General features: G+C 35.0%; 1 protein-coding gene across 2 annotated transcripts in view; it reads right to left on the bottom strand.

The window, feature by feature from the left end:
• The window catches only part of nvd (cholesterol 7-desaturase nvd), a 363,650-nt gene that overhangs the window by 107,931 nt on the left and 238,032 nt on the right, over positions 1–17,687 (bottom strand). Inside the window, exons 1-2 of one of the 2 annotated variants that reach the window (XM_069816737.1) lie at positions 15,650–15,801; positions 847–938 (exon numbers count right to left, since the gene is read on the bottom strand). The gene's annotated coding sequence lies outside the window, so the exon portion shown is untranslated. Of the gene's footprint in view, positions 1–846; positions 939–15,649; positions 15,802–17,687 lie in introns of those variants that run through there. The other variant, XM_069816745.1, reaches the window with a different exon arrangement.

Below are 17,687 nucleotides of genomic sequence, written 5' to 3' on the forward strand. Positions count from 1 at the left end.
GCTTTACATATCACCTACACTCTTCATTTCACTCCACTTTTATCTTAATTTCATATCTTAAAAATGTGGTTTCAGTGTAAAGAGTATGACCTTCGGTGATATCAATGCAGACAGCATGGGACTTAACATTATTATTCTGTACATTATTAACGACTATCTCCCTAGCTGGACATGGACGATCGATGGGCGTTGATCTACTGACAGATCAGGAGGACTCCTGCTAGTAAACGAAAGATTCTCTGTGACGTTCCTCGCCAGTAGCCGTAGAGGTACATGTGTTTATCGGGCGGTGCATCAAAAATTCTCAAGTACTCCAGCTCAAGTAGGCTTTCTGATCAACTGTGATAGAATGAGTTGTGTATCGATTGTGTTGCTCGTGTACGCCGCCACACTATGGAATCCTCTTCAGCCATCTGGTGGTCTGCTTTAGCTCACAGATTTATACATAGGTCTACTACTTTTTCAATCTCAATTTCGGAAAATGTTCAATTATATTCGGAGAAGGTGTATACAATTTCGGAGAAACTAATTTCACTTTCGGAAATAGTAATATAGAATTCGGAAGATGTAAAGTTAATTTCATAAAAAGGAAATTCCATTTCGGAAAATATAAATCTAATTTCGGAAAACTTTACTATCATTTAAGTCACTTTCATTTTGAATAATATTGTATTAAATCAGATGTAGTTGCACTAAATTAATATAAATTATGATGACCGGAAAAAAAATATTCTCGTTGTCATGTTACGAATATCGTCAAGTGAATGTCTTTATAGCTACAATATTTCTGTTCTCTTGAAAGAATATGAATAATCAATTTTATTTTAATATGTACTAAGAACTAACCTTACGGAGTTTTTTTCTCTCTTGCTTTGAAGACTGAAGTCTTCTATGTTCTCCACTGAACTCAGCAATGTCTCTGATACAGGCCAGAAAAACTGGAATAGAAGAGCGTATTCATTAATACCGTATACAGAAACAAAGCATTCACGTTAAGTAGTTTGTGCTCATTTCGATTTATTTTTTTTTTAATGAAGAACGGTGTAAGTTGCATTCTCATCATAGTATCAATTTCAGTTGAGAACCAATGAAAACAAGTTCCAGTATGCGCATAAATTGCTACAGGGCTTCACTCGATCGTAACAAATTTTTACACCATTAGAAATGTAATTCCTGTAACAATATATCGATGCAAGAGATCATCCTCAGTAGTCCGGTCTTTGATAAGTTCGCAACGAAAAGTGGAAACAATTTATACACAATATTTAATTTGATTTTATACTTCTCCTTAATATGAGGTAAAAAATATTTTCATGTGTATACGTTATTCATAAATTGTTAGAAATTCAAAATTAGTTTACAAACTTTGCAAATATTAGCACGTTAATAATAAAGACGTTATAACTACGACATTTTTATGACAATTATGATACAATTACTGCTGGGATTGCATGGAATTTGTATCATATTTTTCATAATAATAGTACATTATGCAACGAGCCTATAATGGTAGTAATTAAGACGCGAGTATGTTTATGAAACGAGCGCAAGCGAGTTTCATAATTTTCATACGAGCGTCTTAATTACCATTATAGGCAAGTTTCATACGACTTTTTATGCTCGACCATATTTCTAACTTGAAATTATTCATAAGTATTCATGTTATTCTTATCTGACTGGGGAGCGGAAATGACCTTGTGCAATATCTCGTAAATTGTGATATGTGCGCAGACGCGAAAGTATTGATTTTTTCCGAGGAACAAATGTCACTGACCTTGATATAATCTAGAGAGTAAAATAAACATAAATCTTGATAGAACCTTGAAATTGATTTAGACATCGAAAAATGAGATGACAAATTTAATTTATTTGAATATTATTTACAATTAACGCTAATTATTATAGTAAAAGAACATAACCTTCAGCGACAGTATTGGATTTCCAGCCTCCGTGACGTTTCGCTAGTTGTCTTTCGATTGCATATCCGAGAATAATCGATACTTGCGCTTTCATATTGCTACAATGGTGTTTTCTGATTGGTGAAACACCTGATCGAGCATAAAATAAATACAATTTTAGTTTGAAAATTCACTTGCAGACCCCTGACCATTAGCTTTGGGACTCTCAGAAGTCTGCGGACAACCGTTTAAGAATTGGTGCCTAGAGTTATTATAAATTAACTAACATAGTTGACATGAACACACTTTCTAAACAAATTAAACAATCAAGATGAATTAAACAGCCATGGAATGTGTGAAGAAATGGATTTATTTATACGCACTAATCCTCACACTCGTCCTCTTTCACAATAGCCCTGTCAAGACTCTGGAATTCGCTACCTGCTAGCATCAGGGACTGTTGAAATAAAATTGAATTCAAACGCAAATTTACTAGGCACTTGGTCAGTAATTGAGACTCGCTCAGACATGGCTTCTTGTAAATAGATATCTTATTCTAGCATAAAATATTTCAATCTCCGGTAATTTCATCACTATATAATTTTATTACTCTAGGTTTAATTTGTATTTCAGTTCTACAATAAATTGTCTAGCCTTTATTAATCAATGTAATCTTTTAGTACTTAGTTTTTATTGCAATTGTAAATTCAATATTAATTGTAATTATAGTTTTAATTGCATTCTTAATATTGTAGTTGTAATCCCCTGAGGGGTAGAGAAAGCCTGATGATAATTATTATCTCTATCAGATTAAATAAATAAATACTAAAAGAAAACGAATGGTTGCATTGTTATGATGCAACAATTAAGCTTCGGAAAATAAACAGAAGTCTGTAAAGCTACTTGTTTGTTACATACAGCTTCGAAGTTTGAGAAAATTATATTAAATATTCAAAAGAGAATCGGTCTAATGGCAGTGATTGAATGTATACTCCGTGTTTGGAATCTGTAGTTAGCCAGTACATTTGGTTGGGGACGAAGAGAAGCGAATGAGCAGAGCCTAGCAGTGCGGGAGTGTGTTGTGGGCAACATCCGCTCGCAGCAGCTAAGGGGTAAGATGCGCGTGGCAGGAAGTGATAGGTAGGGACCGGATTTTTATGTAATTACATATTATATTCCTTTCAACCTAACAGTATATAAATAAGAAATCTTTGCGAATCTTGTAATTACCATTAATATATTAAAATTTTATACTACATATTTTTACATATTTACCCCACATTACATATTATGGCTTGGTATTACATAAATCTATATATTTAGGGGTTTTATTCATTTTTACTTCTCCAAAAGGGGGGGGGGGAAACTTCTGCTGGGGAAGTTTACAATTTGAATACACAGATTTAAAAAGCCTTTTCACCTGCCCCAGAAAGGATATATTTCGGGACGAAACATAGAGTCCTTAGTTCCAGAAAGTAATAGAGGCACTCATTCCATACCGCCCACTGTAAATATGAGTAAACAAAAGACAATCTTTCTCATACAACTATATCTTATTGTAAAAAATTACTCAGAAAGTAGCGTTGCCTTCACGCGGTGGAGTGGGACGTGGACGACTTGATTTGTCTTGAACTATAATTGTTCTGCACACGTCTTAACAACCCATTCCCATGCAATTTGCAACCTTACCCACCCTCTTCCTAATCCTTCCAGGGAAAACCCGTATCAAATCTGACATGAGCCGCAATAAAGTAGCAGACTTTTGAAAAGAAGCTGGAGTAAAGGAACAAACTGGAAAGATGTTGAAAGATTAAAATAAATAGCTTTTCAGATTATTACTTGACCTCTTTACGTTAAATTTAGTGGACCTATACGGAAATGGGACTTTCCGAACAATTAGAAAGTATGGTTCTCGGCTGGAATAATCCTATCCTTCTGAATGAGACAGGAATGCCACTTTTCAAACAACAGTTTGTAAATGCCTATAGTTTGAGGTTTTAGTAGATACTTTGTTTCTTACAGGGAGCAGCTAAAATGCATGTGTCCCACATCTCCTATTTTCTCCTAATCCAGTAAAGCGAAACAGTGCTTGCAGTACTGTTGTGTCATTCATTTCACTCAGTTCTCTAGTTTTAGTACTTACAGTATTGCGATGAACGAAGCTTTCACTACAAATGGAAAAATAGTAATGTGTCAAGTGTGCGGTAAAAAAGTCGGGTGCTCTATGAAATCACAACTGGAGAGTCTTATCTATCCTATACCTGCCAGATATTGATGTTAAATATTTTCATGATTGCACATATTTTGGTACATATTCAGCTTATTTTTCTTACATAAATATGTACATATTTCACACCTTGATATTACATAAAAATCCGGTCTCTAGTGATAGGTATAGGCCGCGCCACCGTTTTCGGCATGTGAAATAAGTAATGGGAACCTTAAGAGTGAGTGTCTCACCTTTGTAGCAGTCTATGGGCGACAAAGCTGAAAATTGTGATTGGCAGATTGTTGATGTGACGTGTATTTAGGAGGAGGTACCGTTCTCAGCTGCAGTGGCAACAGAATCTCACTGACACATACTTTTTTGACCACACAAGGACATGGAGGGCCTCCCCGGATGAGGGATCAGCTCTATGCCAGGGCCACCTCCGATACAACACAAACATTTAAGACATTACACATCATTCACTCACACATATCAAAGGATTAAAGGAAGTATCGCCGTCCATGGTCGGACTTTCAAGAGATACATTACCGGCATTTGCCTGAAAATAACTGAGAAAACCATGAAAAACCTCATTTAGAATTGCCGGCCCCTGGGATCAAACCCCGGACCTCCCGAATGCAAGACTAGCCCTCTACCACTCCGCTAGCCCGCTCGGTAACAAATAAATAAATAAATAAATAAATACATTAAACATCACTTAACTATATATTAATTTCAAAATTAATCCAATTCTCTGTAACGATGTATTATTAATTAAAATTTCAACTAACTCATTAGCGTCATATTGTCTTCCAGGATTGCCAGATTATGATAAGTACTAGTCGGCGATTTGCGCGATGCATGTAGCCTAAAGCCACCTTAATTGTAATCTGAGGGGTTGTTATAATATCTTGAAGGATATACCCAATATCTACGTAAGAATAAGTTGTATCGTCTTTAATTTTTCGGATTTGGAATTAGATGCAATGCAAATGGAATAATCTTATAAAAATATCTTGTCGTTAACAGCACCCACACAATAATAATAATAATAATAATAATAATAATAATAATAATAATAATAATAATAATAATAATAATAGCATTAATAATAATAATAATAATAATAATAATAATAATGATTTATTGCTAGAACGAAGATACATATTGTTTTATATAAAAATAAAAATCACTCTATCACTCCCAGAAAGTATACATACTCGTGCTCAGAAAGCATTCCACAAAGATAAGTATTGTATTAATTACACTAGCCTGCGAATTTCAACTTTGTGTTTGTTGCCTAAACTAAGTAATGTGATTTTATATAATGTCGATGTGCTGAATCCGAATTTTCAATCCGTTTGCTTCTATCACGTCAGGTTTGTTTGCAAAATCACTTTAAATGTATTGCATAATTACATGAATTTCATCACAAACTTTTTCATTTCACTTTTTTATTTCAAATTCAAAAACAATATTTAAAAGACACAACTTGCTGAAATTATGTGTATGGTTGTTCATACATGTCACTATAGTGTTTTTGCTTTGTATTGTCTTGTTTACTTCATTATTGGCTGTATAAATTAGCACAATGTATCACACAACAAATTACACCACTTGCTTCATAGTTGAGAAAGTCCTCCTGTTCCTCTTTCTTTTATGTTTCTAGCTGAGAAAACAGAAAATTTTGATACTCATGTTACAACCAAATTCCTTGTATGCTTCAAGCATGTTAGCCACAATGTTTCGGTAATTAGGATCCTTGTTGCCAAGAAATTTTAAAACAACTTCACAAAACAACATCCATGCTGATTTCTCCTTTTCATCCATATTGTTTTTAAATGCTGCACCAGACATGTTTTCTTATGTCAGGGCCATTAAATATATATCTTCTTTCAATTTTCTTCAGGTAGTAGTGGAAATTTCTCACATATGTACTTAAAACAGCCTCCTTCCTTATTTCAAGCTTTTACAAGCTGTTTCATTAAGCCAAGCTTAATGTGGAGAGATGGCAGCACAACTTTAGAAGAACTCACAAGGCTTTGGCGCACAACATTCTTACAACCGACTTCCAAATTTTGTCGAGCTGGCCAGTCTTTCATAGTCCAGTGATCAACTCGTGCCCTACTATCCCACAGGCAAAGAATGCATGGAAATTTGGTAAAACCAAATTGTTGACCCAGCAACATAGTAAGAACTTTGAAATCATCACAAACTTGCCAGTCGTGTTCCTATAGTCTAGTCGCAATAACAGCAGTTGCAAATTTGTGTATGATTTTTTGAGGATCACTGAATAGGCAACGGGCACTGAACCATAATGTTTCCGTTATGAAGGAGGAAATCCTTTAAACTTCGCTTGGAAGCATCAATGAACAGTCTCCATTCACTTACGTCATAATTTGGAAGTCCTAGTTTTAGCATAAATTCTTTCACATTACTGCAATATACAAGATTATCATCTTCGGAGAAAAAGTATTTAAAAGCTATTTCACGTTGTCAGTACCAATAGAATGATGTTTGTTTAAAATTTTCTGGTCGCACAGGGATTGGTACATTAGCTGACCGAACAACTGAATACACGATTTGATTTTTATGTTTAGAATCGTACCTCTTCACATCACAGGAACAGAAGTAGCAGTCATTACTATAGTTCGACTGCTCTCTCCAAATCACAGCTACTCCAAAAGATAGCAACTGTCTTCTCCAATTGATCAAATGACGAAGTGTGGTGCCCAAGCTTTACTTTGGTCTCCAAGTTTGATTCCAAAATAGGCATGGTATGACTTTTTCACAAAATCTGTAATATTACACCTCTGCCCAGGCAATGTGTATATCCTACATAAGTTATATAACAAAAGTGGTCTGGATTATTTAGACATCCTCGATGCACCATGGTAAATACTTTCTTACTGAACTAAAAACTTTCAACATTCAAACTGATTTCGTTTCGTTTCCAGATGAAACGCAGACTAATGAAATGTGAGAGAAACTAGACGAGTTGAGTTCAGTCTCTCACCAAGGAGTGGCTGACATTTCTATCTTTCACAAATAAAAATAATGACAAGACTGCGCGTTATTTCGCCCTAACTTCCTTATGTGCTTGCACTTCCTACCTGCTAAGAAACATCCAGTGTCCTTGGTTTTCAATATAAACACCTTAAAAATATGTTGAATACATTTGGTTTTCATATCCTAACATACTAAACCTACATATGTTAAAGTATCACAGTTTAAATAATTACGCTATAAATTGTTGTAATATAATTATAAGAAAATTAAAATAACAAAAAAATGGTACGTGATAGGTACTTTTTGGCTTTGAATTTGATTTCAGCGTCCTAAAAATACCCTAAAAACATTAAAACTTTGGAGGCAGGAATTTCATCGCAGACTAGTGTTAACAGAATAAAAAGTAAAAATAAAAAACACAGATAGTACAATAATTGAAACTTTATATTTTCTCCCTAAACAATAATTTTAAATTAATTTTTTTAAATAAAGAGCATTAGCAAATTGAATGTTTGTTAATTTACCTGTTAAATTGTTACAGAGCCTTGGACCGAAGCTGCTACTGTGATGAGCTACAGTTGCGGTACTACATTTAGGTTCTGTCAAGTCTGATCTTTTACTTTATATTTATGCGAATACTAATTAAATATATTTCGGTTTGTATATATATATATATATATATATATATATATATATATATATATATATATATATATATCCCATTGTATAGGATATCCCGAGAACGACCATTCCGCCACTGATGTAGAAGGTGACAGCACCTAAGAATGAATGTGGGAACATTTTCTTGCGACGTGCTATGTAAGCAAGTATCCCCACCTCACAGCCTTCCGACAGAATGACGGATTGCAAAATTTAATGTTTTCTAGTTACAGTTTCTTAGTAGAATACAATATAGTTTTTCCAAGAATCGAAATATTATGGTCAGAAATCAGCTGGTATGCTATGACAGAGCAGTGACAAAGAACCAGAATTGTAATTGCAAATATTGTTTCAGAATTCTTTTAACAACAGAAAATATTCCAGACCTTGCGGAGAGATTTGTACACAGACCAATGTTTTGATTAATACTGTAGATATTTCTACAAGAGTACATAGCCTAAGACAAGAAAATATGTCCCTTATGGAGAAGAGAGAGCAGCTGGCTACGGACTGGAAGGTCCGGGGTTCGACCCCAGATGGTGACAGGATTTTTTTCTCGTTGCCAAACTTTCAGAACGGCCCCGAGGTTCACTCAGCCTTCTACAAAATTGACTACCGGGTCTTTCCCGGGGGTAAAAGGCGGTCAGAGCGTGGTGCCGACCACACCACCTCATTCTAGTGCCGAGGTCATGGAAAGCATGGGGCTCTACCTCCATGCCCCCCAAGTGCCTTCATGGCATGTTACGGGGATACTTTACTTTTACCTTTATGGAGAAGAGAGAGAAGGTATAGACATTTGAACGATACAGGCCTGGAATTGCTGCAGTGTTCTCAGGAGCCTAAATATGAATTATCCCTATGAAATATTAAAATTACATTTAGATGTAAAAAAGTCTATTTATGTATGTGTAAATAGATTGAACGCCACCTTTAAAGAATGCAAGAACTGATACGAGCAGACAATATCTGGTGATTATGCAATGTCGACTTGATAACGAGAAGGAATTCAAGGTCCAGATAACAGAACATTTGTCGCCATGCTATGTCACAAGCTTGGAGTACTAATTTGCAACATTATATCTGAATGCAGTATCTGGAATTTTGTTACAAGTAACTGATAAGTCGGGGAAATCACAAAACCGAATCTAGGGCGTTAACAATTATTGATCTTCCTGCCTTCTCATTGTAAAACTTACAGATAAACATAAGCGTTAACTGAACGACTAGAGTACTGGTTTTCCAAGCCCTAGGTCCGAGTTCAAACTCCAGAGAATTCAAGTGGAATTTCTGACGGAGGTGGAGTAGGATTACAGAAACAAAAAACGAAAGGATGAAAGAGTAATGGAACGGAGAAAAATTCTCTCCGGCGCCGGGATTTGAGCCCGGGTTTTCAGCTCTACGTGCTGATGCTTTATCCACTAAGCCACACCGGATACCCACCCCGGCGTCGGACATAATCGTCTCAGTTTAAGTTCCAACTCTTGGGTTCCCTCTAGTGGCCGCCCTCTGCACTACGTAATAGATGTCTATGAACGTAGGACTGAAGTCCACACATGTGCTGAGGTGCACTCGTTATGAGTGACTAGTTGGCCGGGATCCGACGGAATAAGCGCCGTCTTAAATCACGTGTGGCTTAGTGGATAAAGCATCAGCACGTAGAGCTGAAAACCCGTGTTCAAATCCCGGCGCCGGCCGGAGAGAATTTTTCTCGTTCCATTACTCTTTCGTCGTATGATGACGCAGAATATATGCATGGAAATATCATGTGTACTTCGGTACATTAAAATAATATATATGATATGCGTAAATTACTTCTTCTGCTGTCGGCTCCGCATTCCCCCACCCCTGGTATAGTAGAGTGCGTTCGTAGCTCGGCCGGACCGTTCCGCGGCCTTGGACTGGGTGAAGATTGGCGCGCCTGCCGCCAGAGTAGCGCTGTAGTCGCGGAACGGTCCGGCCGAGCTACGAACGCATGCCCCCCGGGAGATAAAGGTCTGAATACAACACGGTGCCTATGGATGTATACCAACAGGAAGGCGAAAAGTAGGCAGACAAAAGAAGCGCTGGAGCAGCATTAAGTACGAGTAATTCGTAAAGTCCTAACAGGCCACCAGTAAATCTAAACCAGAGCTGTCTTTGGGGGATGAGCAACGTATGCAATTGCCCTTACCAGACTTTAAAATTAGAAAAGAAATTAATCATTAAGTTAGTACTAAAAGCAAAAAAATGTCAGAACTGTACCTATAACATTAAAATTTTCAACTTTTATAAACGCTTAAAAAATAAAAGACGGGATATGTTGAGACTAATTCAGGAAATTGTTTGTGGTAATGGCATATCATTCGATAATATCTCGTATCGTTAGGAATTTACCAGAAAATCTGGTGCTTTAATCCTCTGCATAATTAGATGTTAATATTTTCTACTAGAGCTAAATGACAGCTGTGAACAGTATGGAATAAATGCAAACAAGACGAAAATTATGGTTATCGGGAAAAAAAATAAAGAAGGTAAACGTGCGAATTCGAAATGAGGCAATAGAGCAGGTGGACAGCTTCAAAAACAGCGCATGCATTGTGTCCAGACACTCTCCCACTCTTCCTACAGAGCTGCGCACATCGGATGAATCTACTTACGAATTATAGGGGAATGGGTTTGTCTTTGCCTTGAACTCGGTAGACACACGCCCGACCTTCCCTTCTATTCCTGCCTCTTCCACAGAAACGTTTCCTTACTGCACATCACGAGTGTCTTGACAAAATACATGAGCTGTCCTTGGAGTGTACTGTAAGCAGTAACATGAGCTGCAGTCAGGAAGTGAAAAGGAGGATATCAATGACAAAGGAAGCTTTTAATATAAAAAGGAACATCTTCTGCGGATCTGGAAAAAGAACTAAGAAAGATGCTAGTAAAGTGCTTTGTGTGGAGTACGGCATTGTATGGAGCAGAAAGATGGGCATTACGACGAAGTGAAGAGAAACAATTAGAAGCACTTGAAATGTGAATATGGAGAAGAATGGAGCGTGTGAAGTGGACAGACAGAATGAGAAATGAAGCTGTGTTGGAAAGAGTGAGGGAAGAAAGAATGATGCTGAAACTGATCAAGAAGAGAAAAAGAAATTGGTTGGATCACACTGGCTAAGAAAAAACTACCTACTGAAGAATGCACTGGAAGGAATGGTTAACGGGAGAAATGTTCAGGGTAGAAGAAGATATCAGATGATAATGTGGATCATATGCGGAGACTAAGAGGAAGGCAGAAAACAGGAAAGATTGGAGAATGCTGGATTTGCAGTGAATCTGCCATTGGGTAGAACACTATGAATCAATTAAATATATTCTATATCTGAAATAAATTTATGAAGGCTATAATCATAGCCCTAGACGGGAATTAACAATGTTTTTTTTTCTTTTTATTATTGTTTGTAGTAGACTATACATGCGACCAAATCCATGTCTTTCGGAGTGATATTAATACTTTACTACTTAGAAGATGCTAGGCCGCTAGGGTATGTTTTCAGGTAAGGAAGTGTCGACAGGTTTTCATTGTAATCGAAGACCTGTTTAAAGATTCTGGAGACGGATGTTTGAGCTACTACTGTAAAACTCACAGGAGCAATAAAACGTGCTGAATTACACCTACGAGTGGATTTTTACAGGTAGTGTTTCTGCATTAATTTTGAGATTTTTAAAATTACAATTTTGCTATTTGGTGCCACTCGTGGGAAACATAACATTTAGGTTCCGTCTGTAATAGAATTTTGACAAATGAAATAGGAAATTTTAGACGGACTAATGTTTAAAATTTAGCTACATAGTCGATCACAAGAAACAAATTCCACATCTGAAAGAATAATGTCATTAGGATTAATTATGCATATGTTTTATGGTTAAGTTAACATCATTGGTCAAATTTAAATTATGTTTTATTTAACGATTCTCGCAACTGCCGAGATTATATCAGCATCGCCGGTGTGCCGGAATTTTGTACCGCAGAAGTTCTCTTACATGGCATTAAATCTAGTGATACGAGTCATTGGTCAAGTTTATCCCAGTTTATGGTATGAAAAATATTTCATTTCATAGGAAATATTAAGTGAGTATGTCACGGGATATAGGTGCCTTACAATCAGGACCATATTTTTTGGTTAATTTTTTTTTAATTTTCGTAAAACATTAACAAAATACTGTAGGCCTATTTATGGTTTAAAATGTGACAATAATTTCATGAAAATTTCGTGATTATTTTACCATAATTGTCACATAGCCTAATCAAATAAATTTTAATTAACAATTTATTTTGTCCACGGCACTGCATTTGCAATATTCATGGCGAAATAAAGCAGTTAATAATAATGTTAAATGTTATGTTTTATTTAACGACGCTCGCAATTGCCGAGTTTATATCAGCGTCGCCGGTGTGCCGGAATTTTTTCCCGCAGGAGTTCTTTTACATGCCAGTAAATCTACTGACATGAGCTTGTCGCATTTAAGCACACTTAAATACCATCGACCTGGGCCGGGATCGAACCCGCAACCTTGGGCATAGGTCAGCGCTATACCAACTCCGCCAATCAGGCCGACGTTAATAATAATAATAATAATAATAATAATAATAATAATAATAATAATAATAATAATAATAATAATAATCTTTTTAAATCAGCCCCATAAATTGTTACTTAATTCAGTTTTATAGAAAAATCCAATTATCAACGGTCTTGTAGGTCAATAAAGAGAATAAACAAAATTCCCAAATAATTTATCTCCCTATTCTTTTGTAGCTAACATCTTCAAAACTAATATAATGCACTTAATTTAAAAAAAAATGTTCGTTTTTCCGTTTCTATAGTAGAAAAAAATTATTTTCGCAGAAACAGTCAATTTTCGGGAAAATTCGCGATAAATTTATTGTTATAAACCAGTCGCATTTATGATAAAGCCTACACATAGGCTACTTATTGATGCAACTCTTTGTCACATTTCCGTTTATCGATAATAACAAAAAACCTGGCCCTAACTATAATATCTTCGTTAAAAATCTTGAAAAAGTCTTGCCCCCAAGCATAAATTTAAATGACTACCCTTGCTTAAACCGAGCAGTTTACAGGCCTGCGATGAAAAAAAAAAAAAAACGTTTCTGACAATGTTAGTTTTCCTTTACGTAGTTTTGTATGCTAATAGCAGAAAATGACACTTAAAATGCCACATCACATACAGTTTTTCCTCACAAAACTGAAATTAATATTTGTATGGTAGACTATTAATATAAGGAAAGGCTAACAGATTACAGCACTCATACAACAGTGCTCTTATTGACGAATGTAACTTGTTAATGGTCATTGCAAACAAATTCTAGATGGCTGTGTCATGCTGTAACCTCGAATATACTCGTAAATTCATATTGCAGTGAGTTGCGAAATATGGCAAGCCTTGATTGTGTGAACTCACCAGATAAATGTTATTATATTTGTGATTTTATGATTAAGAAACATCTAATAATAATAATAATAATAATAATAATAATAATAATAATAATAATAATAATAATAATCCGTGGCGCTACAGCCCACGAAGGGCCAAGACCGACCAGCCAGCTGCTGGCTTTACGGCCACTTGCCGAAGCAGAGGTGGACGATCATCCAACCAGAATGGAGGTATCGTGTGGTTAGCACGATGATCCCCCCCGCCGTTATAGCTGGTTTGCGTAATCGGATTTCGCTACCTGTCGTAGCTCCCCAAGTGCATCACGATGCTGGGTGGGCACCAGTCCCATACACTGGCCGAAATTTCATGAGATTTCATGAGAAAATTTCTTCTCCCATGAGGATTCGAACCAGCGCGCATTCCGTAACGCGAGTCCTAGGCAGGATGCCTTAGACCACGACGCCACGGCGCGAAGAGACATCTAGAAACATTAAATTCAATAACGCAACATTCACTTAACTAATACTTCCAACCAAAAATTTGGAAAATGATACGGGATAGCGAAAAACAGCCCAGTTTTGGATTCAGCATCCCCAAAGAATAGTGAATTAAATATATTTTTTTTAGTTTTTATGAACCTGAATTTCTGAGGCATCTTTTTATTATCATTTATTATTATTATTATTATTATTATTATTATTATTATTATTATTATTATTATTATTATTATTATTAAGGCTCGGATATTTCTATGACCTAAAAACTCTAAAATATGCATGCAATTATTAACCTAAGAATATCTGAATGACATAAAAACTTTGAAATATGAAACAGGGGAAAAAAATTAAATAATGGAAAAAGAAACTTAGTTATTCAAGATTCTATAATTATATTCTAACAACTTACTGCTGACGAATGTCATCTTTCAAGTTCATTTAACCACAAAATGCAATATTTCTAAGGAAAAGAAATCCAAAGTAAATTACCAAACGCAAACAAAAGCCCTTCCTATTATTAAAATTTTGTGAGTAATACTTGGAGAACTGTTAGAAGAATAATTGTACTATCACCAGAAATATGTTTTTATGCAATCTTTTTGGTTAAATGTGACATAATGGTAAAATATTGTAATATATGCATTTATATGACCAAGAAAAACCGTGTCATCTTGTTCAGAAAAGTAAGAAATATGTTTAATTTAACTTAAAAGTTTTTTTTTTTCACTCTTATTGGTTGAGACCCAATAAATGCCATCGCTTTTGTTTTATTGGTCAACTATTTCTGTGGAACAATACGTAGAACACTGGGGAAGAAAGTGAGAAAGGAAACATTAATCAAATATTACAAAGTAATGGCAATTCCGTCCCTTCTATACGGCTGCGAGTCTTGGGTTCTAAAGAAAAATGAAGAAGGAAGAATTGAAGCAGGTGAAATGAAATTTCTTAGATATGTTGCGGGTTATAGCCTACATTATTGGACAAAAAAAGAAATGAAGATATTAGAAAAGAATTAAAAGTAGATAGTATAATTCAACTTATTAAAGAATATCAACATAATCGGAAAGAACATGTAAATAGAATGCCAACAACAAGTATAACGAGAGCAGCCATGAATTATAATCCATTAGGAAGGAGATCATTAGGAAGACCAGTAAAACGCTGGCGAGATCAATTTTAATGGAGGCGGAACAGGCCGAAAGGCCTAAACCTTGAAGAAGAAGAAGAAGAAGAAGAAGAAGAAGAAGAAGAAGAAGAAGAAGATGAACTTCAAAGTTTGTAAAAAGAGATCAAGATAAAAATATGACATGCCATAGAAATCCAAGTCCTAATTATTATTATTATTATTATTATTATTATTATTATTATTATTATTATTATTATTATTATTATTATTATTATTGGATAAACTCCAGAACATGGATTGTACCCTTTCCCTCTTACTTCAAAATTCCAACCTTGTGCACACAAAATAAATTACTGGCACTGAAAAGTTCCTTTTCGTAAATATAATGATGCGCATTCGACAAACGCAGACAAATCTGCTCTTTTTAGTATTTTAAGACATAATTTGGTAGGTGCAATCCGTGTTCTAAAATTTTCCCTTTTAATCGCTTCGTAATATATGCTATGAGAAAGTATCTGTTACTTAACTATGCATTTATATGTTGTATTCCCAGTAAAACAGGTCGTAATTCGAAAATTGTGATTTTGAAAAATATGCTATTTCCTAGTAAAGTACTGCTGTAAAATATTTTAATAAATAGGTACCAAAACCTTTGATAATGTACTATTTCATTATTATAATTTCATACATCCAGCCAGCAAAACAGCCTTGAAAATGAATTAAGAAAGTAATATGTGATTTTCGACATACGACAGTATTTTACTGCGAGTGCGATGCACTGTACTTGAGCTATGTACCTTTCTCAGCAAACGGTAAATCTTACCTGCTATCAGCTTTTCAGTAAAACCGGCGAAATCCTTCACGCACAAACAAACCAACCTTGAGGAAGGCAAACGCAGACTGGCACAACAGGTCCAGTCAACCCGCTTATGAACAGATTAAGGGCAGAGGCATTATCTACTAACGCACCACTCCTCCTTACCTGGAACTCACAGTTTGCGAAATGTGTCCCGTGCGACGGACGCACTTCGAGATAATACTGTTATCTCGGCTCTATCAGTGAATCAGGTCCCTCAGGCTGTTGAGTAATCGCCATGGACACAAATTAAAAAGTGAAATGTCCAACTTCATTAACGCCCAGTATCAAAAATGTCCACAGGTATTAAATATCCAGTATAAAATATGACCACAGTAATTAAATGGCGGTTATCTTAAATGTCCATTGTCATTAAATGTCCAGTATCAAAAATGTCCACAGTCTTCAAATGCCCAGTATAAAATATGTCCACAGTAACTAAATGGCCATTATTTTAAATGTCCATTGTCATTAAATGTCCAGTATCAAAAATGTCCACAGTGTTCAAATCCCCAGTATAAAATATGTCCAAAGTAACTAAATGGCCATTATTTTAAATGTCCATTGTCATTAATGGACAATATCAAAAATGTCCACAGTCATCAAATGTCCAGTATAAAATATGCCCACTGTAATTTAATGGCCATTATTTTAAATGTCCATTGTCATTAAATGTCCAGTATCAAAAATGTTCACAGTCATCAAATGTCCAGTATAAAATATGTCTGCAGTAATTTAATGGCCATTGCCTTAAATGTCCATTGTCATTAAATGTCCAGTATCAAAAATGTTCACAGTCATCAAATGTCCAGTATAAAATATGTCCACTGTAATTTAATGGCCATTATTTTAAATATCCATTGTCATTAAATGTCCAGTATCAAAAATGTTCACAGTCATCAAATGTCCAGTATAAAATATGTCTGCAGTAATTTAATGGCCATTGCCTTAAATGTCCATTGTCATTAAATGTCCAGTATCAAAAATGTTCACAGTCATCAAATGTCCAGTATAAAATATGTCTGCAGTAATTTAATGGCCATTGCCTTAAATGTCCATTGTCATTAAATGTCCAGTATCAAAAATGTCCACAGTCATTAAATGTCCAATATAAAATATGTTCCACAGTAATTAAATGACCATTATCTTAAATATCCATTGTTATTAAATGTCCAGTATCACAAATGTCCACAGTCATTTAATGTTCAGTATAAAATATGTTCCACAGTAATTAAATGACCATTATCTTAAATGTCCATTGTTATTAAATGTCCAGTATCTCAAATGTCCACAGTCATTAAATTTCCAGTATAAAATATGTTCCACAGTAATTAAATGACCATTACCTTAAATGTCCATTGTCATTAAATGTCCAGTATCAAAAATATCCACAGTCATCATATTTTCAGTATAAAATATCTCCACAGTCATTAAATGGTCATTATCTTAAATTTTCATTGTCATTAAATGTCCAGTATCAAAAATATTCACAGTCCTCAAATGTTCAGTATAAAATATGTCTACAGTAATTAAATGGCCATTATCTTAAATGTTCATTGTCATTAAATTTAATGTCCAGTATCAAAATATCGTCATCAAAGGTTCAGTATAAAATATGTCTACAGTAATTAAATGGCCATTATCTTAAATGTCAATTGTCATTAAATGTCCAGTATCAAAAAGTATTTTAGTCATCAAATTTCAGTATAAAATATGTCCATAGTAATTAAATGGCCATTATTTTAAATGTCCACTGTCATTAAATGTCCAGTATCAAAAATATCCCGTCATGAAATGTCCAATATAAAATATACCCACAGCAATTAAATGGTCATTATCTTAAATGTCCAGTATAAAAAATATCCGGAGTCATCAAATGTCCAGTATAAAATTTGTCCACAGTAATTAAATGGTCATTATCTTAAATGTCCATTGTCATTAAATGGCCATTATCAAAAAGTATGGAGTTGTTACAAGTACGGTATCATTAATATATAGAACTATA

This window comes from Periplaneta americana, chromosome 2 (genome assembly GCF_040183065.1).
Source record: "Periplaneta americana isolate PAMFEO1 chromosome 2, P.americana_PAMFEO1_priV1, whole genome shotgun sequence".
NCBI lineage: Eukaryota > Metazoa > Arthropoda > Insecta > Blattodea > Blattidae > Periplaneta > Periplaneta americana.